Source organism: Phocoena sinus, chromosome 4 (genome assembly GCF_008692025.1).
Source record: "Phocoena sinus isolate mPhoSin1 chromosome 4, mPhoSin1.pri, whole genome shotgun sequence".
In the NCBI taxonomy this organism is placed as follows: domain Eukaryota; kingdom Metazoa; phylum Chordata; class Mammalia; order Artiodactyla; family Phocoenidae; genus Phocoena; species Phocoena sinus.
Genome location: NC_045766.1, coordinates 22,175,253 through 22,198,977, shown reverse-complemented (window position 1 = coordinate 22,198,977; position 23,725 = coordinate 22,175,253). Strand labels below are relative to the sequence as shown.

Sequence of the window (23,725 nt, the reverse complement as noted above, 5' to 3'; positions counted from 1 at the left end):
TTATAGTTGGAAATCCTCCCAGAACTTTCTCTCCTTCTTTCTCCAAAGTTGTAGCTTGGAGAAAGGTTCCCCGGCCAAATGTTAAAGGTCTCACATCACGCAGGGCTGCTGCGCTGAACGCTTAGAGTCGGGCGATGCCATGGTCCTCCCGCAAGCCTCCTTATCTATTTCAGAAGATCGCCCTGATGATCTGATCCAAACGTAATTCATGAAGCAGGAAAGTGATTTTTTAAAAGTTTTCCCTAAGTAAGCAGTACCTGTGAGTAAAGGCATTGGCTGCTCGGGAAAGAAGCAAGAACGGGAGGAGCCATTCCTGATCTGCGGCTCCGAAGGGTTTCTCAGGGTAGTCTCAGCCTGCATGACCAAGTCTGACCACTAGGGGCACTCTGCCCTCTGGCCCTTCCTTGTGGGGACCCATTCCGTTCCTTCTGATTTCGCTTTTATCACAGCCAAAGTAGACTGGGGTGTTCAATCAAAAAGGAAACAAAACAAAACAAGGAAAGTATATTTCTGAGTTTACAATACCGTGTCTAGTCACAGGTTCCTAAATTAGCACAATGTAAAGGCACTGTGGCTCTTGTTCTGGTCTGAGGATGCGACCTCCGCTGTTCCCAGAGCTCAGGTCTTGTTATCCTCTATGTTCTATAATGAGCCTAGAACGGCCAGAGCCTACCCACTAATATTCTAGTGAGGAACAATCCAAAGCAGTGGCTTTCACAGTTACCCACAGTCAAAAATACATGGTACACAGTGACTTAAGACAGAAACGAAACTAAAACTTACCCTTACTATGTGTGATGCAGTCTGTTCTGTCCTATTCTCTTTCACTTAAAAAATGCTAACAGCAACTCACCAAACTAATTCCACTACACACTAATGGATCACTCCTGCACTCAATCTGTACCCCCCCCCAAAATAATTCCCTTTGGTCTAAAGGATATACTACCCAGCTATTCATCAAGTCTATCTCTAATCACATGATATCCAGAAAGCCATGTATCTTGCTGCTATTTCTTTAACTCCCAGTGGCAATGTATTCCTAGCACTGGAGTATAATGTTTAGCCCACGGCATTTATTCAGTTGGAAAAGACCAGATGGCCACATAAAGGATCTCTTTTCACCTTTTTGTAAGGATTATAAGCTCTGCCCATTATGTTATTTAGACAGTCCTTTATACAAGAATCCATTCGAAAACTTCTTTTTATCTCATTCAGCCATTGGAAAAAGAGCATTTCTACTAACAAATTCTTCATTATTCAGATAATGAGAACAATGTACTCACCACATTTATTCTCTCTTAATTCTCGAGATGAGGATGCTTAGAACTAATGTTTACCATCGACTGTTGTAGCCACTGTGAGCCTGGGTTTCTGGTGTGACTACTGTCTCACTTTCTTGATTTAGTGATAGCTCTTTTACTCTTGTTTTCCCTGCCTTTAAGTGGAACCTTCCATGAATCTTTTCTAGGGATGTGGGGGATTAAATATTTAAATAAAATTAAATGAAAAGGGATCTCTGGAACTTCCCCGGTGGTCCAGGGGCAAAGAATCCAACTTCCGATGTAGGGGACTTGGGTTCGATCCCTGGTCGGGGAACTAAGATTCCACATGCCACGGGGCAACTAAGCCCGAGCGCCACAAATACTGAGCTCACACGTCTCAATTAGAGTACAGAGCCCCCGTGCTCTGGAGTCCACGCGCCACAACTACAGAGCCCACCCACCCTGGAGCCTGCATGCCATAACTAGAGAAGAGAAAACCCGCATGCCACAACTTGAGAGAAGCCTGCACGCCACAACTAGAGAGGAGCCCATGCTCCACAACTAGAGAGAAGCCCGAGTGCCACAATGAAGATCTCGCATACCACAACTAAGACCCAATGCAGCCAAAAAAATAAAGAATATAAACTTAAAAAAAGGGGATCTTTATGGCTTCCTCTGTGCCCTGAAGGGAGAAAGGTTCACCCCTGAATGGATAGCAGCAGTCTATCCTTCACTGGCTTATAGATCAATAACATACTTGGCTGGTGCTTGTTTGGCCTTCCTTGAGGTCTCTCTGTTCTGGGCCCCTGTAGGATCTACTTTCTCTCCTGACTCGCACCTTCTCCTGTTCGGAAGGGTCAGACCAGACCATAATGGGCTCTAGAGGACTCCCCACAGCAAGTTTTATACTGCCAGTACTAGTTATCATTAAAAGTTATCATCAGATTTGAGTTAAAAAAAAAATCACTCAGGATCACTTAGGCTGCAGTGTGTGGAAAGGATCAGAGGGAGGCCAGCTGGTTGCAAACCAGCTAGCGAGGCCGTCCTAGTGGTCCAGGTAAGAATTAATCCATCCACCCCAGACAGAGTGGGAACCTGGGAAGGAGTGATGGCTCCACCTACACCTAAGAAAGTGAGGCCGTGGGAGTTAGTATCTGAACTCAAAATTTACTTTAATTCCCTCGACCAATATTTATTGAGCAACTGCTAAGTACAAAGCATCAGGCTAAGTGCTACAGGAAGATAAGAGTTCATCTCTCCGTCGAACAGATGTTTACTGAATACCTACTTCATGCTTTGGGACAGTAGTGCCCAAACCTGGCTAGGCATCAAAATCAGCTGGGAAGCTTTAAAATAGTACAGGTTTACAGATTCCCCCTACTCCGCCCCTGCAGAGATTCTGGTTTGGAACAGCTGGGGTGAGACCCTGGAATCCGTATGTACTTTTGTACCTTATTTCGTGAATAAGTAATACATCCATATGATAACAAATTGGAAAGGCACACCGAGTAAACACTGACAAGCCTCCTTCCCACATTGTCTCAGAGGCTCTTCAGGTGGTTTTCTATCAACCAGGCAGAAGCAGGCCTGGGGGCTGACACTAAGAGCCAGGGCCGCTAGAGGAACAAAAATACCGCCCCCAAAGGTCTGTGGTACAGCAGGGAAAATAAGATGTGCTCATGAAAAGCCGTAAAACACAGATTCCCAGGGAAGGTGAAGGGTCAAGAGCGCTGGGAGAAGGTTTCAGGAGTCGGGGTGAGAGGGGCTTGGGAACGGGTGTGAGCCCAGCAAAACCTTGCAGATATGGACAAAGCTGAGGAAAAGGAATTTCAGTCAGAAAAAGGCACAGTTGAGAGTTTTACGCCCTCAAGAAGCTTGTAATCTAGGAGTCAGTGTAACACTTTATTTATTTTTATTTTGTTGTTGCTGTTGTTTGCTTTTTGTTGTTTGCCATACCACGTGGCTTGCGGGATCTTAGCTCCCCGACCAGGTATTGAACCTGGGCCCTCAGCAGTGAGAGCACGGAGTCCTAACCACTGGACCACCAGGGAGTTCCCAGTGTAACAGTTTAGGACAAAGAATCCAAAGCCGCAAATGCGAAGTGAAAATGCGGTGAAAGTTGTTGAAGATGCAATTTCAAGCCATATTCTGCCTGTCCAACATGCAACAAAGAAATAAACTAGAAGTCTGTAGGCCAGAGGGGACCCACCATAGGCCACAAGCACACCTGGTCCCCACACACTGTGTTTGACCCCCATGGTTTTTGGAACCATGTTTTTGAAAAACTGATCTCACGCTGAAAACAAGTAAGATTTAACGTAAAAATCAACATATCTTTTCTTGAAAAACAGGAAGACTGGACAGCGAAGGGGTTGTTGGCTGCCTGGCAACCGCGTGGCTGTGTCCCTGTGTTCCTGTCACCTGCACGCACGTGCTACCCGTCCAAGTACTTACCGCCAAGCGGCTTCTCTCAGTAAAAAGCCCAGCCTGGCCCCTTCAGGCAGTTTGGTTTGTGCAACTGATAAGAACATTAAGCAGAATCACTTTGCACCCACAGTTCTGAACAGACACACTTAACGATATCCCTAAAATTAGAATTAAGACATAAATGAGCTCGTGGGGGGAGGCAGTCATTCTCACCAAAAATAGTATTCATTGACTTAAGAAAAATTAAAGTGATCTTCTCTGTTATATTTCTTCATTGAGAGTAAATGAAAACAGAAGTCTCAGGAGTTCCTGCCAATGGAAAGCCCACAGCAGACTTCAGAAAAAGAAACAGAAGTTGGAAAGCAGATGAAATTCAGTTTACACGTAATTTTCTAAAACATGTTCAAAAAAGCAAGTTTCGTGCAGTATATTTATTATTTTCAGTAGTACTGCTGAGATGGAATAAATAAGCATGAAAAAGGCTAACAAAAATGATGTAGATGCAAAAATTTTGGTAAGCCAATATTTAAAAAAAATAAACTAATTCGTAATTAGGCAACTGTGGTCATCTGACTTATGTTACTATTTCCCTGAGTTGGTATTTTAGCTGTAATAGCTTTTAACATACACCTTCTAAACACATAAATACACATACATATATATCCACGTGCACATACCAATAAATCTATGACTATATAACTATATGAACATACGCTGTATGTAAATATATTTTATAAACACATCAAACAGGATGAACTTTTAATTCAGCATCTAAAAAACAGGATACTTGGACTTCCCTGGTGGCACAGTGGTTAAGAATCCACCTGCCAACGCAGGGGACACAGGTTCGAGCCCTGGCCCGGGAAGATCCCACATGTTGAGGAGCAACTAAGCCTGTGCGCCACAACTACTGAGCCCGCGTGCCACAACTACTGAAGCCCGCGCGCCTAGAGCCTGTGCTCCACAACAAGAGAAGCCACCGCAATGAGAAGCCTGTGCACCGCAACGAAGAGTAGCCCCCGCTCGCCGCAACTAGGGAAAGCCTGCGTGCAGCCACGAAGACCCAATGCAGCCAAAAATAAAATATATAAATTTAAAAAGAGAAAAAGTAAAAAACAGGATACTTGCGAGAGAAAGGGGGTGCAACTAATAACCATGCCAGGGCAACAGGTATACATTGGGACTGTACCCTGGGAAATGAGATTGAATGATCATCCTGTTTTCATGTACATAACTATACAAACAAAATATGTATCTCTATATAAATTAAATGTAAAATCCTAAAGTTATAATTACATATATGTACATTTACATAAAGTATACTTTATAAATATGTAAATGCTTTTAAGAATTTTATAAATCTATGATAAACATACTTTATAATTATACTTCATATAAATGCCACTGGGAAATTCTACTTAATTAGCATATTTAGAATCTGCTGCTCCTTTTGTCTCCTGCCATATTCCAGCCTTATACGATACACATTCACCTCATGCAAAGGTGGGCACTTAAACAAGATGCTTTTGATGATTAAAATGACTTTTCTTCACTTACTTGTAGAATTAACGTTTTAGAAAAGTAAAATAAATCTATGCTGATGGTAAAACATGCAAACAGTAGAGAGGTGGATTAAGGTACAAGGCAGAAGGCCCCCTCCCCACGCCAGCCTCCTCAGTACACCCACAGCACAGGGACTCCCTACACGGGTCCTCTCCTCATCACTCGGGAGGATTTCTACGCTCCGTATGAAGCTTTAGAAGAAAAACTGTATTTCCTCTTGAGGTTCTTCTTCTATCCTCGCCCCTAGCTCCGCTGCTGGGCAATTCCTATCATTCACTCATCTCAGATGACACCTCCTCTGGTCAGCCTCCTTCCTCACGGATTTCTAGTTTGGGGTTCCTACCTTTATAGTCGCATGTAATGTTGTGCGTCTGTCCACATCTCTATCTTTCCCTGTTTGCTCCTTGAGCGCAGGGACAACCGAGCTCATCTTGGTACCCTCTGCGCCCGCAGGGCGGGTACAACACACTGTTGATGTCGACAGTGAGCAGAAACGCACTGGCTCCTCAGACCCTGGGCAGCAAATGCCTTAAATAACATACTGTGCTTAGAAAGCTTTCTGGTTTAAAGCTTTAAAAATTAGACCTAGGTGAACCCAAATGCTAGTCTAGAGAAAGCAAAATTACCAGGAAAATAAAAATAAATTCCTGTTCCTTTTTCCCCCCCTAGCTTCCTTCTAACCTGGCGGTTCTCAAAGTACGTTTCATGGACCTCTGGGTCTCCCAAGACCCTATCGGCAAGCTCTTGAGGTCAAAACTGTTTTCATAGGGGCAGGACAGGAATAAAGACGCAGATGTACAGAATGGACTTGTGGACACGGGGAGGAGGAAGGGTAAGCTGGGACCAAGTGAGAGAGTGGCATGGACATATATACACTACCAAACGTAAAATCGATAGCTAGTGGGAAGCAGCCGCATAGCACAGGGAGATCAGCTCAGTGCTTTGTGTCCACCTAGAGGGGTGGGATAGGGAGGGTGGGAGGGAGGGAGATGCAAGAGGGAGGAGATATGGGGATATGTGTATATGTATAGCTGATTCGCTCTGTTATAAAGCAGAAACTAACACACCACTGTAGAGCAATTATACTCCAATAAAGACATTAAAAAAAAAACTATTTTCATGACAACACTAAGATGTCATTCATCTTTTTTTTTTTTTTTTTCATTCATCTTTTTTATCATGCTGACATGTGCATTAATGGTGCAAAAGCAAAGATGGGGAAAACTTCCGGCAACTGAACAAACATCAAGCCAGTAACACTTGGATTAAGGAGTAAAAATTATTCAGTTTCTTAAATCTTGACCCTTGACTATACGTCTTCTTACTGTTGTGTGATAAAATGGGAGGTACACTTCTGGTGCATACTGCCTTGAGAAAAAGCACTTGGGTGTTTCTTTGAGTTCTGAGTTGAACTAGCCAATTTTTTTTTTTCATGGAACACCATTTTTACTTGAAAAAAATGATAAGACAAACCACGGCTATTCAAATACGGGTATTTGGGCAAACACTTCCTTGAAAATGAACTAAGTGAGCCTGTCATTTCAAGGAAGTAGCCATTTTGTTGCCAGTAACAAGAGACTTTGAAGCAGAAACAGAATTTTGGAAAACCTGCATCTACCACAAGGAGCTCCACACTCCTCAGTACATAATGATTTTTCTGATGGTGTTGGTGGTGATGTAATGAAAGTGGTTTCTGGATACTACGCATGGCTCAGTGAACCGACATTTTCCAAATGACCAATGCATATTACCAAAAAAATCATGCAGGGGCTAAAAGGTGTGAGAGAGAGCAGTGGATTTAAATGTAGCAAAGTACAGAAAGTTCACTGATATGGATTCCATGCTGCAATTAACCTTTAAGAAATTCCCACTGGTAAGTTCTGGTGTAGTAGCAAAGAATATCCACAATTAACTGAAAAGATTATTAAAAAACTTCTCCCTTTTCCAATTACCTAGTTGTGTGAGGCTGGATTTTCTTCGTACAACTCAACTAAAACAACACATTGCAGCTGAATCCAGAAGCAGATGTGAAAATCCAACCGTCTTTCTCTGAAGTCAGGTATTAAAGATACAGCGTACCCTTGAACAATACAGGTTTGAACCACTCAGATCCACTTATATGCTAATGGTTTTCAATAAGTACGTACTATAGTACTACACGATCCGCGACTGGGTGAACCCACAGATGCAGAACTGTGGATATGAAGGAAGGGAGACCGTGCGAATTTCCGACCACATGGACGGTCTACGCCCCTAACCCCTGTGCTGTTCAAGGGTCAACTGTGTTCGCAAAAACATAAAACAATACCATTCTTCTCACTATATACAGATATATATATATAAGATATTTTTCATGTGGACCATTTTTGAAGTCTTTATTGAATTTGTTACAATATCGCTTCTGTTTTTTATGTTTTGGTTTTTTGGCCAAGAGGCATGTGGGATATTCGTTCCCTGACCAGGGATCAAACCCACACCCCCTGCATTGGAAGGTGAAGTCTCAACCACTGGACCGCCAGGGAAGTCTCTCACTGTATTTTTTGCTTTAGAAAATAGTTATTTTTAAAATATATTTTAAAATACATCATTTTATCATGTAACTGGGTTTATCACAGTTAATTTTCATAAGTTAATAGTTTTAAAATTCTCATTTAAATTTTTGAATATGATAAATATTGATAGATATAATTCAGATAAACAAAAGCTCTTTGGGTCCTTAAAGATTTATAAGAGTGTAAGGGGGTCCTGGGAATAAAAAGTTTGAGAACCACTTCTCTAACCTATAAGACAATGCTCAAAATCATTTTTAAAGAAACTATTTAGAAATTATTTTACTCAATAAAATGAATCATATATAAGCCTAAAGGAACTAAAGACAAAATAAATGAAAGTGTGTTGAAATACAAAGCAGAAACGCCCAGGAGACAGAAGGAAAATCCAAGGGATAGAGAAACAGACACACCTACAGTCACACATATACACACCCTCTACAGCTGTCTTTAATTTTCCAAGCGTGAACAAGCGTGAAGCGATTGCTATCTATCACTTGAGTTTGAACAGGGCTGAAAAACAGGTGGACCAATTTGCCTAGTGTGGGCCTTCCCCACTACACACTCAGGTGAAAATTGCTCCTTGGTATGCAGGGCTGCTGTCTATATTCTGTTTGCACAATCTATCATTGCCTGAATCCTTGCCTTCCAAATCTCAAAGGTTAGCTTGGTCACAGCATTCCGTTTGCCCTTACAATTCTATCCATTCCTCTACTAAATGAGCCCCTCCCCATTATATCCTGGATACTCTTCCTGGTTTTGAACTTGAAATCAAAGGAAACAATTCCTGACTATGATCCAACCAACAAATTCCAGTATTTCCACCTTAATTAAATCTTCTCTCCCCAAATTTGACAAGGCAATTTTACTGAAATACAGAGAAGTCAAAAAACTTAAAAATGATAGTTTCCATAAAGATTTTAACTCTCACAATGTCAACCAAAAAAAAAAAATTGATAAACCTCAAGTTGTTTAACCAGTGTTAACTATTACGTAGAACTTTATAGACCTTGTTAATGAAATCTTTTATTAGCAAATCTTTAAGACATGACAGATGGAAAGTGAAGTAACCCTGTCCAGTCTGCATTCTTAGTGAGAATTCGAAGTCACTTATTCAAGGCCACTCTCCAGGGCCAGACTGATTCCCACTTTTCTGTATCTTCTGATCAGAGAAAAAGCCAAGAGCCCTCTTGTAGCACCTTGGCCGCTCAATTCCTAACGTACATAATAACGAAACTAAATCAACAGAGCAACTTTCTCCTCTTTCTACTACAAGTCTTCTATAAAAAGACACTTAGAAATAAAACCCAACTAAAAAAGAACACACTATGTTAGGATACTGACCTGGAATCCTGCAAAAGTCAAACTCACAGTCCATTTTGGGCCAGCGCAGGCCCCATACTGAAGTGGAATCTACTGCATGGATCTGCTATTCTCTGCAGAAAGTGTTCTGACAAAGGACACTGCTTCAGTGATCTGGCTCCACCATCCCACACACATCTTTGCAGTGCATTTTCTCATAGTCATGTTGGGTGGCTACGTCAGACCTCCTCACGTGATGGGGTGTTAGAAACACACGCATCAGATCTCGAAAACAGATTACAAAACAGAAGCCCTTTATAGAGTTCAGCTACGTCTAAGAAAAGGAAAATCCTCTTGATTTGCCTTCTAAATGCAGCCCAAAAGGAGAAGAGAAGAGCTGCATTTATCAGACTTTCATGCATTTAAGCTATCAGATTCAAGAAGGTGTAGTATAACAAAGGAGGTTTGTTTTTCATCTGAAATTCAGGTGGTTGGAAAGACTAACTTCAGGAAGCTACTAGAGTCCATCCAACAGAGAGGGGGATTGGCTTGAAACACCTTTACTGAATACATTATTTTGAATAGGTAAATGTTTGGTCTCCAGACTTGCAGTTGTGTGCACAGACTGTGAGAACGAGTATTATCAGATTCGTGGGTGATGCAACGTGCCCAGTTAAATATTTCCAGTTGCTAGTTTGGAAAGGTGAAAGGGGGAAAAGGTGCTTTCTTTTTTTCTTTTTGAAACACAGCAATGTTTAGGGTAGCCCTTGGGGTCATCTCACCATCAAGCTTGCCTGGACACCTGCTTGCTTAAGGAAGCTGGCAAACGGGCTTAGAGAGTCTATCTCTGAGGCCTTGAAGTGCTGCGTCCATTTCTTGTCTCCACCAAATTCCACTGACATTTAGAGATGCTAACGTGAAAAGGCATTTTAAATTGGAATGCTGTGTGAACTGAGTTACCAGAACGACCGGGACAGGGGTCTTATCCCCCGGAACTTCTCATTTTAGGGGTGAGCTTATCATCTAGAGTTGGTTTCAAAAGCCAAATACCATTTTCTTAAAGGGCCAGCTGACTGAATGGGCCTGCTCCTCTCAGTTGACCTCTACCTGTCAGGGAGGGTGGAGGGAAGAACTGTTGTACATTCTGGTTTCTGAACAACAGTGAACCTCCTGCGAGTCACAGGATGGGTTATCCTAAAAAAGGACAGAGACCAACTGCTGCTTTGGTGTTAAACCACCTAAATCCACCTGCCATCGCACCCTTGTTCTCCACCCCAGGGTCCCCCTGCACCCCAGCTTTTGGGGGACTCCTGCAAGACAATGAATCACAGTTTGCATGGACTCTTTCTGGACAAATCAGAAATTGGGCAGAGAGGAGTGAACCAAGAAATGCCCATGAAAAGCACCACACCCAGTGCTTGGCACACAGCAGGGGTTCGATGGATGTGGGCGGGAATCAGCTTGAGAACTGACTGTGTCCTCCTCACGTGTGACTACGGAGAGGACGGCTTAGGCACAGTGTGCAGGGCGGCCTTTTAACAGCACAAAGGAGATCCAAGTCAGGCCCTACTCAGAGACCTTCAGTGGCCATCCCCAGATGTTAGGGTAGAATCCAGACCCCTCGCTGTGGCCTGCGAGGCCCTGCACTGCCCACGGGTCCCAGCCACTCTCCCCAGACTCACCGGTCCCTCTGCCCCGCTCTCTGTGCTCACACTCAGGCCTCCCTGGGCTGACTCCACCTTCCGAGTCTCTCCTGGCCCTGGTTCCGGTCCTGCCCCGGGGCTGGCTCATTCATACTTCAGGCCCAGCTCAAATGTTGACTCAGAGGCCCACCCCATCTCTCTATTTGCTCCCGGCTTTACTTGCTCTCGCATCACCTGGTTTATTTCCTTCATGTCACACACCTCCACCTGCAATTATCACATGTACTTGTCTGCTTGTTAACTGTCCACTGTACCTGCCAGGAAGTAAACTCCAGGACGGAAGGGACCTTATTCGTCCCATTCACTGCTGTGTCTCCAGGGCACAGGGCACGGCAAGCACTCGGGAAATATTTGAAAGCAGAGAGACTCACCCTGATGAGAAAAGCGACCTGCACTCCTGGCCCCCCTTATCTGTTCTGCCTGTTTCTCGTGCATAGCACTCGTAACATCCCCATACACTACACAATGTGCTCATTAGTCATTATCCATCTGCCTGCTAGAACTTAAGCATCACGCGGGCAGCAATCTTTGATTTTCTGTACTGACGTATATTAAGCACCTAGAACAGTGCCTGATACATCGCAGGCCCTCAGTACATATCCATGTGCTAAATGAACGACCTGTACTGCAAACAGATACACGTTTGTGGGTCAGCACTATATACGGACAGGCGCTGTGAGTGCTGCGAATTACAATTTCCATCTGTGTGAACTGCCCCACTCCATTCTGAATAAAATTACTTTCATCTGATACATTTCAGGTTGTAAAGCACCTCACGTTAATTTGATCCCCTTCATAATCCTGCGAGGAAGGCGCAGAGAATGGAGATACTACTACGAACTCACAGGGTTAAATGAATTAACAGAGTCAGGGCTCACCATATGGAAGCTGTTACTCTCGTGCCCACGGTATAGATGTGGAAACTGAACCCGGAGAAGTGCCTCGCTCACAGCAGAGTTGTAATTTCTGAGGGCGGCACCGCGCCCGGCCTCCTGCACTCTACTGCATCAGGAGCATGCGCATACACGTAGCAGGAGGGAAGTCAGAACAGCTGACTCGCTGTCTCCGGCACACAATGGTTCTGCCCCAAGTTCAGGCTGCAGGCCGGCGGTCCAGGATCACCACTGCAGAAGCCCGCGGCCGGCAAGAGGCCCAGGTGAGATTTAAGAGCTAAGGCCATCGGGGGCAGCCTGCCTGGGTCCCGTGCCGAGAAGTCACTGGGACATGTTGCCTGACATGAGGGGTCCCCAAAAAGGGCAGCTGAGGATCAGAGTTCAGGCAATCAGACCCCTGGCCACGGGCGGCAGGTTCCCGGGGCAACCTGAGCATAGCCAGGTGATGCGCCAGGGGCTTGGGGCCCATCACGGCCGGCCGGGTGTACAGTAACGGGGAAAAAGGCGTTTTCAAGGTGCCAGACGAACACGGAGTCAGCCATGGTGTATGCCCCACAGCCCAGAATTTGCTAAACACCCAACGCCAAGGCCTTTACGCTATACTCACACGTTGCCAACTTAAAATCTGTAGTATTAAAAAAAAGGTGATTTTTCAAAGTTTGTTGCCAATTCAGTCCAAGCACTCGAGAGACAAAAGCCAAGGATGTACACTGCCAGGACTTACTAATCTGAAGCGAATGCATCAGGAAGATGAGTTTTCACTTTCATTTCATTTGGGTACTCACCCACCACGAGTACTTAGATTGAACCCTTTCATTACGGGCCTGGGGATGATACGGTCTCAGGGATCGTAAGGCTCATGCTGGGGACTTGTCAGGCAGGATACAGCATGAGACCAGTGGGTAGGAAGCATCAGGGCAGCTCTAGAGGAAGAAAATCTCCAGGGTGGGGCCAGCTTTGGGAGCGAGCCTTCTCCATGACAGAGAAAAGAGTCTCCTGGCCGACACGGAGCTGAGACATGGCCAGTGAGGCTCATTAAAACCCTAAGCCCAAATTCCAGTATCTTTACTAAGGCATATAAGGTCCTCTGTGATTTGACCTCACTTCCTGCCACTCCAACCCACGCCGGCCTCCTTTCTGTTCCTTAAAGGTGTGAGGATCTTCCCACCTCAGGGCGTTTGCACATGCTGCTTCTGAAGCCTAGAATGCCTCTGCAGCCTAGGCAGCAGCCTGTCCTGCTCTCTATCCAACAATCCCTTCCCCCTCAATCAGGTTCATCTGTCCTCTACTCTCAGCGTACTCTTCTTTCACAGTACTTACTACTATTGTAATTAAGTATTATTTGACAAATGTGTGCTTTACCGCAAGAGTATAAATTCTGTGAGGGCTGTGAGGCTGTTTACCACAGTCTCCCCTAGCTCCTAGCACCACACTTGGCACGTAACAGTGCTGATAAACCTTTATGAAATAAATGCAAAAACAAAAACCACCCAAACAGTAAGCTCTCTAGAGCCCACCATACCTGGCACTATTACCAAGCTTTCTGGATCCAGCATTAGGTCAACGCGAACTCCCCTACTATTTGTCACCTATGCTAAAAGGGAGAAACACCTTTGTTGAACATTAAAAAAAATCGAAAAGTCTGTTCTGACATTATAAAAGGGAAAAAAAAAAAAAAAAAACCACACACACACACACATATCAACTCTGCTGGCCTAAAGCTGAGCTGGATAAGACAAGCCAGGGCCATCCACTGCTACAAAGTATTTACTGCTCACACAAGTTAAAACAATGAAACATAGCTTTGAAACACTGAAATTGCTTACTATTATTACTTTGGCTCAAAGACAGGAAAAGAACACTCCTTTAAGCTCTAATGATATGCTTTGTTCTGTTAAAGACAAAACAACAGGCCCAAAATGGAGTTGCTTGTGCTAAGCCCCATGTCACCAAACGGAAGCTTGAAGTTTTGGCTCTTCCGGCAAAACAACCCTAAACTAGGTATCAGCTTAAATCAGGAATAGACTGATCAGGACTAGTTAGGTAATCTGCCTGACAACCCCCGTCATCCCCTATAAGGAAAGGAACCTTGCAGTGATCAACCCACCTTTTTGCCTAGTATAATTTCCTTGTTCTGTTCCCTTCCTCCAATAAAATCTCTCACCTTGTATAGCTCTTTGGAGCTCCATTCTATCTGCTAGGCTGCATGCTGCCTGACTCATGAATCACTAAATATAAAGCCAGTAAGATCTTTAAAATGGACTCAGTTGAATTTTGTTCTTTTGCCTTTAAGCTCCAGGGATTTGGCCTTTTGTCTACTGAGTGCTTGGACGGAATTAGCAACAAACCTTTGAAAAGTTAACTGTTTTTTTAAATACTAAAAAATTTAAAGTTGTCAACATGTGGGTATAGCATAAGGCCCTGGTGCTGGGTGTCTGTAAGGACCCTGTTTCTGTATCTGTCCTCCCTTCAAGCACTCCCAGAGGTGTCCACTCTCTGTAACCACTTTTCAGTTCCTTCCAATGTTTCCCTCACTCGGCTTCCTCTCATGAGAAGCGGACCTGGAGAAGGTTCCGGGCTAAGTGAAGCACAGCTGGGCTTGTGGGCTGCTTCTGGGTCCCCCAACTGTAGATGCTTGTGTTTCCTGGTACACGGCTCTGTGACCCACTCCAAAGGCATACACAAGCCCTCTTCCCCCATCAGGCAACCAACAGTAAGATGGAAAAGGCATTGTAATGTGAGCTGATAATGGTGGGTCTCAGTGGAGCCGCACCTCAGGCTCACCTGTGGAACCTCAAGAAGATTATGTGCCAGGCGACACTGTTGACACTGAATCAGTTTCGGGAACAGGGTCTGGGCAGGCAGGCTTGTTGCAGCCTGCTGAAAATTACCCAGGTATGTTATGCACACGAGCTGGTCCACGACTTCTAATTACATTTTGAAGCATCAGGTCACTGTGTCCCCTGCTTGTGTTGGAGCCCCTCTGGGCAGCGTTGCTGAGGGCTGCTTTAAAGTGACATCGACATCCCGCCACAAATGCGCCAACATCCCCAACTCGACTCATTCTGTGAAGGAAGAAGTTCACCTAAATATGCCAGCCACATGCCATGCCCCCAACACCAGACGAGCGCATCCCTGTGCCCGGTACTGTTCTACACACTCCGTATACACCATCCCGATGAAACCTCACAGCAACCTTATTTTGCAGATGAGAAAACTGAGACTCAGAGAGACCTTGTAACTCGACCAAGGTTATTTAGCCAGTGAGTGGTAGAGCTGGGATTAAAATCCGGGCAGGATGCCCCCAAACCACACTCTTCACTGCAGGTTCAGGAGCACCAAGAAAGAAAGCACTTAGCTTTTCCAGCTCCTTCTCGGTATCAAAGGCTCCTATGCTCACGACCCCAGCCTACCTACCGGTGTGTGAGTGCTTTGGCAATCGGTAGCCTGGACTTGAGCAGGGCTGCCATGTGCAGGGGGACAGGTCATGTCCTGTAGTACATTGTGAGGGTAAAGGGCGGGGCTGAGAGCCAGTCCGCGCTCTGCTTGGCCAGGCATGTACCCCGGGTGAGGGCTGCATCCCCCTGCCAGGAGAAGCCATTTCCCCGATATGCACAAAGACTCCATATGGACCACCAGATGGCCCTGGGGTGAACACTTCAGGGAAATTCAGGATTTTCCATAAATTTCTACTTTTATTTTCTCAAGAAAAGTAAACTTCAAGGTAATAGCTGGCACTCATAAATATTATCATTTTGATCCACTTCCATTTGAAGGTAATATTTATTGAATGCCTTACCACCCACCAGTTATTGAGTGTAACATAGGGGCTACCATGAGAAGTGGGCACAGAAGGGGCGGAGGGGGGAGATTAAAGCTACTGAACTAAGAGAGCTGAGGGACCCCAGAGCACTGTATCAGTCCACTCCTGAAACAGGGCTCTCCCGAAGGGTAATCTGGGACAAGGCAGCCCATGTCCAGTCTGGCACCATGGCTAAGAGCCTGAACTCTGGTGTCAAGTGGCTCTTGTCACATTCTGGCTGTGACCTTGGGCAAGTTTCTTAAACTCTGCACCTCAGCTTCTTCCTCTGCAAAATGGAGCTAATAATAGAATCTACCAGGTTAACATGAGGATTAAATGATAATACCTATAAAGTGCTTGGCTTAATGTCTGACACGAAATCAAGCTTAATAAACATTAGGTATTATTAGTGTTACTATTACCAATTAATTATTATTAGTGGTAAATGTCAGCCGGAGCAAATACTACCAAGTCTTGGCCCCCAGGCCCCAAATCTAGGGAACGTGAAATTCCTCAATGGCAGGGACAAGTATTCTATTTCACCGTGCACCCAGGGTTCCCCAGTCCCCACCCCAGAGGAGCTCATTAACTTATCATTCTTCTTTAATGCAGAGAGCAGTTATTACATCTGAGCCTTAGGTCAATATGTGGGCATTTAGTTACAAGTATCATTGAAATGATTTTCTTTCTTCAGTTGCATCATTTGTTAGCATTTCTTCTAAGCCTATGGAAGAAGGCATTAAAATTTTAAATAAGAATTATTCATGTTGGCTATTTGCAATTTATTAGCAATTCCAGTAAAAAGCTTGATAGAAAGGAAACTAAAATAATGTTTAAAACAAATACTTAAATCATCTATACATTTCCAGTCTGTGCACTTGTCCTTTTAGGTCAGAAGGTCACTCAAATTTGGCTATATAAACACGGCCAGGTGCTGGCTGCTTATGGGGTCACGTTCCTATTTTCGATGGCGATATTCTTTTATTTCATAAGAAAGCCTCCCCTGTGATCTGCTTCATCACCTCTCCTGTCTCTTTAGACTCCTGGCAGACCACATTTGCTCCTTTGCCCTCACACCAAGGTTTTGCGGGGGATGAAGTCTTGAGACCTCCTCTCTCTTATTTTAAACTAGGAACCTGATGATATGTCAGTTTGGTTATGATTTATTTTAGAGAACATTCTGATGTTTCCGTTTTTTGATTTAAAAGTCTTTTTAGTTTATGTCTCAGTTTACTGGATTCATTAGGTTGTGGGTGATTCAGTAAAAAAAGTTTTTTTTAATTTGGGTTCAGTCTGGGGTTTTGTACATTTATGTGCTGATTTGGGATTCTGGTTCAAGCTTCCACTGATGAAAATTTTTGACAACTGTCAGAGGTAGTCAATTGTTCTGAGCTTTCCCCTTCCTGTTCCCGGGGCCGTCCTTTCTCCCCCTAAAGATATAGAGACATCTTTATCCTCAGAGGGTAGACCAGGGCCCCTGCTTACATACTCCTGGGTTCAAACTCCAGTTCTGCCACTTAGTAGCTGTATGAATTTTAACAAGTTAATTAGCATCTCAAGACTTGTTTTTTTTTAATCTATAAAATGGATATAATAGTGCAACTTAATTCTTAATAGGATTAGAAGAGACAGTCCAGATAAAACGTAGTATCTCACGCTATTGCTCTTTTTCGCCCTGATAATTTCCCATGAAAATTCCAGAAAACAAAACAATTCCTACAACCCTTTTCTCTGGCCCACCTCACTATGATAATAGCAACCAATTTAACGCTTGTTGGTTGAAAGGGTGTTGGAAGCAGGGATCATTTTGTAAGTGGGGATTTCCCTGGGGCTGAAGTGGAGAGATGAGTGGCCTGGAGAGTCCCCGGCTTCCAGGGCTTCCAGGAAGCCCGGGCAACTTAGCTCTGGGCAGGCTGGATGGTTAGGAGCTACGGGGCTCAGGCCTGGCTGAGCCCAAAAGGAGGGAGGGAAGTTAGAAGAACATAATTATGGAAGGTAAGTGCAAAAATAAATATTTAGCAAAATAAGGGACTGTGGGTAATTCATTAAGCATTCCTATACTAAGGTCTTGGGAGAATATGTTAATATGGGTACAGAAATGTAATTGAAAGAATAACTCACTTTTAAAGAACAGGTACTATAACTGATTCACTTTGTTATAAAGCAGAAACTAACACACCGTTGTAAAGCAATTATACCCCAATAAAGATGTTAAAAAAAAAAATAAAGAACAGGTACATGCATCACAATGTAATATAATATCAATAGAGCCAAAAACTGTGTATTAACAAATGCAAAATCGGTGACTCTTATTATTTGGGGGAGCCATGCATGCCTCTACACATATTCCCCCAACCCCCTACCAACCCCACCGTGAGGGATAGGCAGAGAAGAAGAGGCTGGGGTTCTGAACATCCAGAGAGCGCTTCTACCCTCGAGCGGCCTCTCTAGGGCCACAGGTTGCTCTTTCCAGTCTGGTAAAGGCACTGAGCAAGGCTGCCCTCGACCGTCATCTTAGCCCTGGATGAGATTATTACTCAGTTTCTTCCCACAGAGAAATAGCAAGAACATGGATGTGGCTAGCCTCACCAGCATTAGGAGACAGGGCTGGGGAAGGCAAAGCATTTTTCAGCTCGAGTGCTCTGTTCCCTTCACACCTTCAATCTGTTCCATCCTCACCTCTTGGGGAAGGGGGCCTTTAAGCACCGTAAGGTAACTTATGCTCTGAGTGGCCATCAGTACCAGCAAGAAGAAGAGGGGGCAGGGCAGAGTCCTAGACCTGGAGACGCGAGGCCGGATGCAGGATACAGGGGGAAGGAGGCCAGAGGGGAAGCGGCTCGGGGCTCGCTCTTGAGGAGGCCTCTGTACTGATGCCCTCTATCCCCTGCCCCGGAAACAGGACCCTGGCTGTACTGTACCACAACTCTGGGAAGGTCCGGCTTACTGTGTCACTGAGCCTGGCCACTCTGCTCTCCCAGGTGTCATGGGCATACTAATAGGGTTAGAGTCATGAAAGTAAACTCCCCAAGGTAGATCCTACCTTTGAAAGCAGGCAGCCCCTCTTCAGAACATGACCCCTAGACAGAGCCTTTCCCAGGCAGCAACTCTTTCAGGATCGTGTCCTGAGGTTCCTTCACATTTGATGATCAGAGCCCATCCCCAGTTCACAGAACCATGTCCACAAGATGGTGCTGAGTCCACACAAAGAGATGCTCTTGGGTCTTGAGTAACTGGGAATCTAGTCCCCCACACCTTTCTCAAAATGTCAGATGAGGGAGCCTCCCTTCAAAATAAACAGACCTTGGGTGTTCTGGATAACAAAAAGCAAAGGGAGCAAGCTTCTTAGTGGAGTGTGCCTTCTAACTCCTTCTTAATTTGCCACAGATGGATTCTAGAGATTCTGCAGACCAGGGGTAAGGACCACTCCACCCAGTGGGAATTTCCTCCATAGGGGAGCAGTCCTCCTTAAGGAGCAGTCCTCCTTAGGGGAGCAGCCCAAGGAGAGCCCTCAACTGTCAACCCTGCCACGCGACAGCCCTTGGAAGGTTTGCGTGTCCCTTTCCTGGGCTAAGCATCTCCCATTCCTTCAACTATGCCCTAGCAAAGAGAATTTTATAAGATGAGGAACTTTAGATTGTTTAGTCCAACGCTCCCATTTTAGATATGAGAAAGCGGAGGGACGGAGAAGTAGAATGACTTGCCTAAGGTCTCATGGTGTGACCAAAACAGGTTTCTACACTTCTGGCTCCGCACGCCTTAAAATGTACCATACTCCTCAACTGGCAGCTGCTGGGACCCGCTCACTGACAGCAGGACTTTACAAAATACCTGACCTCCCTAAGCCTCAGTCTCTTCACATATAAAATGGAGCAAATCATACACACCTCCTGGGGTGCTGGGGGGATTCGACGAGTATAGGAACACCCAGTCAGTGCAAGTGAACAGCAAATGGTACTTGCGCGATAACTGGTTTTATTTATAATATACAGAATTTTTTTTTTTTTTGGCATGGGGTTCTTCTTTCTGTCCTCGTGTTCTTCCTCTTTGGCTTGCCAACTTCCAAGACTGAATTTTTTTAACTGATACTCAAAAACTCACTCATTCTGGTCAAATTTAATGGTGTTCACTTGGTCCATTATCTCTAATCTGTTGGAATATTTTAGAACAATTCCATCTTAAAATATACCTACTGATTCCTGAAAAATGATATGCTGACTCCCGCTCCAGGAACTTTCAGATAAGTTTAGGGTGGTGACGTCTGTGATAAAAAAGCTGTTTGCTATGCTCTCCTCTGGAGAGTGGCAGAATGGGATTCAAGTTCAGAACTGTTATACTGATGACGACTTAGAAAATATTCTTCAGTCCATTAGAATAAAAGAGATAAAGCCTCGGCTTCATCTTTAAAGAGGAAGGAGGTTGAAGCCACACAGTCACGGAGTCACCCTGACCCTGTGAAGAGAAACTCCGGCGTCTTAATACATTAATATGTTTGGAATGGAGATGCTAGGACCTCAGGGTAGGTGAGCTTTTGCTCTGAGACCCAGAAAACCTCAGAGCTGCTGGGGGTGAAATTGCTGGGAATAACCTACAAGTAAAAGAACAAGACATCAAGCCCCTGGAGCTGATCTGTGGTCTCTGCGTTGGTCCTTTGTTACAGGTGACCCAACGCAAAACCCTGACCATTACATTCTCTCAGCTCCATCGTATCAATAAGCACAGCAAGACTCTCATTTCCAACCATCCTTCTCCTTCCACATTCTCCCTAACTAGCCTGGGCCACTTGTTTTTACCCATCCCAGCATCCTCAGACCCTGCTGCACCGGGGAATTCAGCCAGCCCGCAGCTGTTCCAGTGCCCATATCCGCTCACCCAGAAAAACACCGCCTTCCCTGTCCTGACTGTTCCCAAACGCCAACTTTCTGGACCCAAACGCAGCACAGAGAAAAGAACTCCTCCCCTTAGTCCTGTTTAGCCCTATATCATTTACAAATCACTTTCATACACACCATCTCCTCTCCTTTCTCATAACACCCCTGTGGGCTGTGAAATAATATTTCCATTTCAAAGATGAAAATGCTAAAGCTCAGAAAAATTAAGCCAAAATCCCAACACTACATGGCTTGTAACTGGCAAGGCTGGGTTTTCAACCCTGATCTTGTGACTCTGGGTCACAACTTCCTTCTAGCACACTTAAAAGGAAGACTATATTATGCGATTCCAAATGTTAGTAAATATAAACCACCATCTCATTTATGATTGATACCTTTAGTGGTTGTGTATTTTTTATGCCAAATTCAGCATCGAATGTGTACTTGCCACTCAAAAAACTACACATTAGCTATTTTTACCAATAAAACCAGTTTTTCCTGATCAGTCGATATACCAGACATACTGCTGACCAAGTGGTCATCTACACATTCCCCTTCATATTCTCTGCCATTCTGCATTACCTGACCACACAGCATCTTGTTAATTCATTCTGTAAAGTGGGAATGATACCTGAGATGATTACCATGAGAGTTAAACGAGGCAATGACTATAGAGACCTCAGCTAGCAAGTGTTCACTTAATGGTATTACGTACTACTACTACCACCACTACTGCTACAACTTCATTACATTCATTAAAACCAAGTAGTTTTGTTTTCTAAAAAGTGCCTGATGAACCAGAAGGCAGCGTGGATACAATGATTCAGAGAAACAGAAAAATGATTTTGTCCCCTCGGCCTTGTTTAATCCTTTCTTTCTTTCCCTTTTCAGCAGCCTCCTGGAGCCCACAGTCCAATGGAGGAGACAAGACATGCAGACAAACAGCTCCTCCATGATGATGGCAGTGCTCTAGTGAGCATGCCCAGGGTTTTGGAGCAGGCAGCCTTAGGCTGGGTTTGCGGAAGGCGAGTCAGGGAGGGTGAGGTGGAACTGAGTCTTGAGAGATATGGAGCATTTTTTTGGAATCCAAGAGGGAAAAAGGCATTCTATTCTAGGGGAAGGTCAAGCAACGGCAAAGAAACAGGAAATGGAATGACGCATCTGGGGAAGGGCAAGGAGGTGGGATGTCTGTGGCATGGGGTGTGTGGGCAGGGCTGGGTGGGAGATGGAGGGCGAGAGACTGGCAGGGACCCAGTCGTGAAGAAAGCATCGACTTTGGACCTGATCCTCTAGCCCAGTAGTTCTCAACCCTTACCTGCACATTGGAATCACCTATGGGAACCTGAAAACATACCAACAGTCGGGCTCCAACTCGAGATTCTGGTTTGTTTGGTCTTGGGTGGATGCTAGGTATTGGGATTAAAAAGAAAAAAAAAAAAACCAAACAACTCTCCAGGTGATTCCAACGTGCAGCCTGCACGATGGTGAGTCATTTACGAGATTTGAAGCAAGAATCATTTGACACATTTGCAGACACGTCATTCTGGGAACAGTTTGATGAGAAGGATGCCTGGAGGGGATCTAGAAAGAAGGTAAGGAGACAGGTGGGGATGACAAGGAGAGAAAGAAGTGAAAGCTATTTGGATGGAAGCATCAACTAGTTGGACCTTGGGCGAGAAGGAAAGAGGGAAGAATGAAGGTTGACACACCAGTTCTGTTGCCTACACGTGCCATTAACAGGTAAGGAACCAGACCGAAGAGCTGGTCTGGAAAGAGGATGAGGTCTGTGTTCCCTCTGAGGAGCCTGTGGAAGACGCAGCTGGCACTCTCCAACAACGGGCCTCCATGACAGACTTTGATGATGAAAGGAAGCTGGGCTGAAGATTCGGCTGTGCGGTGCACTGACACACAGGAGGTGGCTGCACACGCAAGCATGGATAATGCCCAAGGAAAGCAGGTAAAAGGGAAATAGGGCAACAGGAGGAACTTGAGGACTACCAATACTGAGAGGGTAAATGGATCTATCAGATCACCTGGAGGCTCTTACTAAAAATTCAGTTTCTTGGTGCCACCCCAGCCTGGTTGCATCAGAACAGCCACAGGGTAAGACCCGAGGAACTGGTTTTTCACAAGTTCCCAGGCACTTCTGAATCAAGGCTAGGCTCGACACTGTATCCATTTCCAAACACTGCCGTAACAAACTACCACAAACCTGGGGACTTAACACAAGAGAAATGTATTCTCTCACAGTTCTGGAGTCCAGAGGTCCAAAATCAAGGTGTTGGCAGGGCTGAGCTCTCTCTGAAGGCTCCAGGGAGGAGAGTCCTTCCTCGACTCTTCCAGCTTATGATGGTTCCAGGGTTCCTTGGCTTGTGGCTGCATAACTCCAATCTCTACCTTCATCTTCACATGGCCCTCTCCTCTTTATACGTCCCTCTTCTGTGTGTCTCTTCTAAGGACACTTGTCATTGGATTCAGGGCCCACCTGATAACCCAGGATGAACGAATCTCAAGAGCCTTACAAAATTTCCATCTGCAAAGACCTTTTTTTCCAAAAAAGGTCACATTCACAGCTTTGCGGATTTAGACGTAGCTTTGGGGATTTAGATGTAGCTTTGGGGATTCAGACATATCTTCTGGGAGGCTACCAGACGCCACAGCAATAACTCATCTGGGTGGATGGGAGAGGGGACTGGGGGCCAGATCTCCAAGCTAAGCTCCCCAACAGTGGCAGGAAGAGGTGGAAGAAAAAAAGAGAGAGCCATTTCAGGAACTGCTAAGTACACAGTTCCACTTCCGAGTCTCATGTAGCCCTAAGGACCCCAGGCCGCTAAGTGTCCAGTGCTTCAGGCCATCTGAAAGTACAGTACGGAAAGGAAAAAAAAATCACCACAATCATAAATTAACAAAATACTAGACCACATTACCCTCAAAATACAGGCGAGAGCTTTGAGGGGCTGAAAAGGCTTTTAGTTAATTCACTTCCTAAACTAAACGAATTTGATATGAAGCTAGGATTTCATCTCTAAGGTACTGTGGCCATTTTCTCCTCACCACCTTAGTAGCTTCCTGTCCAAACAATAAGCCAGCATGGCAGCATGGGATCGGTTATTTCTACTTTTCAAAATGTTTCTTAGAAGCAGGCAATACTCTCGGTCACCAGCATTAAAATACGTTCAGTGGGCTTCCCTGGTGGCGCAGTGGTTGAGAGTCCGCCTGCCGATGCAGGGGACACAGGTTTGTGTCCCCTCCGGGAAGATCCCACATGCCGCGGAGCGGCTGGGCCCGTGAGCCATGGCCGCTGAGCCTGCGCGTCCGGAGCCTGTGCTCCGCAATGGGAGAGGCCACAACAGTGA

The 23,725-nt window shown here is 45.0% G+C and overlaps 1 protein-coding gene and 1 non-coding gene across 8 annotated transcripts in view; both read right to left on the bottom strand.

Annotated features, from left to right (window-relative positions):
• Nucleotides 1-23,725, bottom strand: part of ZBTB38 (zinc finger and BTB domain containing 38) — a 76,219-nt gene that overhangs the window by 6,780 nt on the left and 45,714 nt on the right. The window contains exon 2 of one of the 7 annotated variants that reach the window (XR_004349629.1): nt 18,877-23,224. The exons of the other annotated variants lie outside the window; for them this stretch is intronic. The gene's annotated coding sequence lies outside the window, so the exon portion shown is untranslated. Of the gene's footprint in view, nt 1-18,876; nt 23,225-23,725 lie in introns of those variants that run through there. 7 annotated transcript variants of the gene reach the window in all.
• On the bottom strand, nt 3,241-3,313 carry TRNAE-CUC. Its single transcript has one exon. It is a non-coding gene; the product is annotated as a tRNA-Glu (tRNA).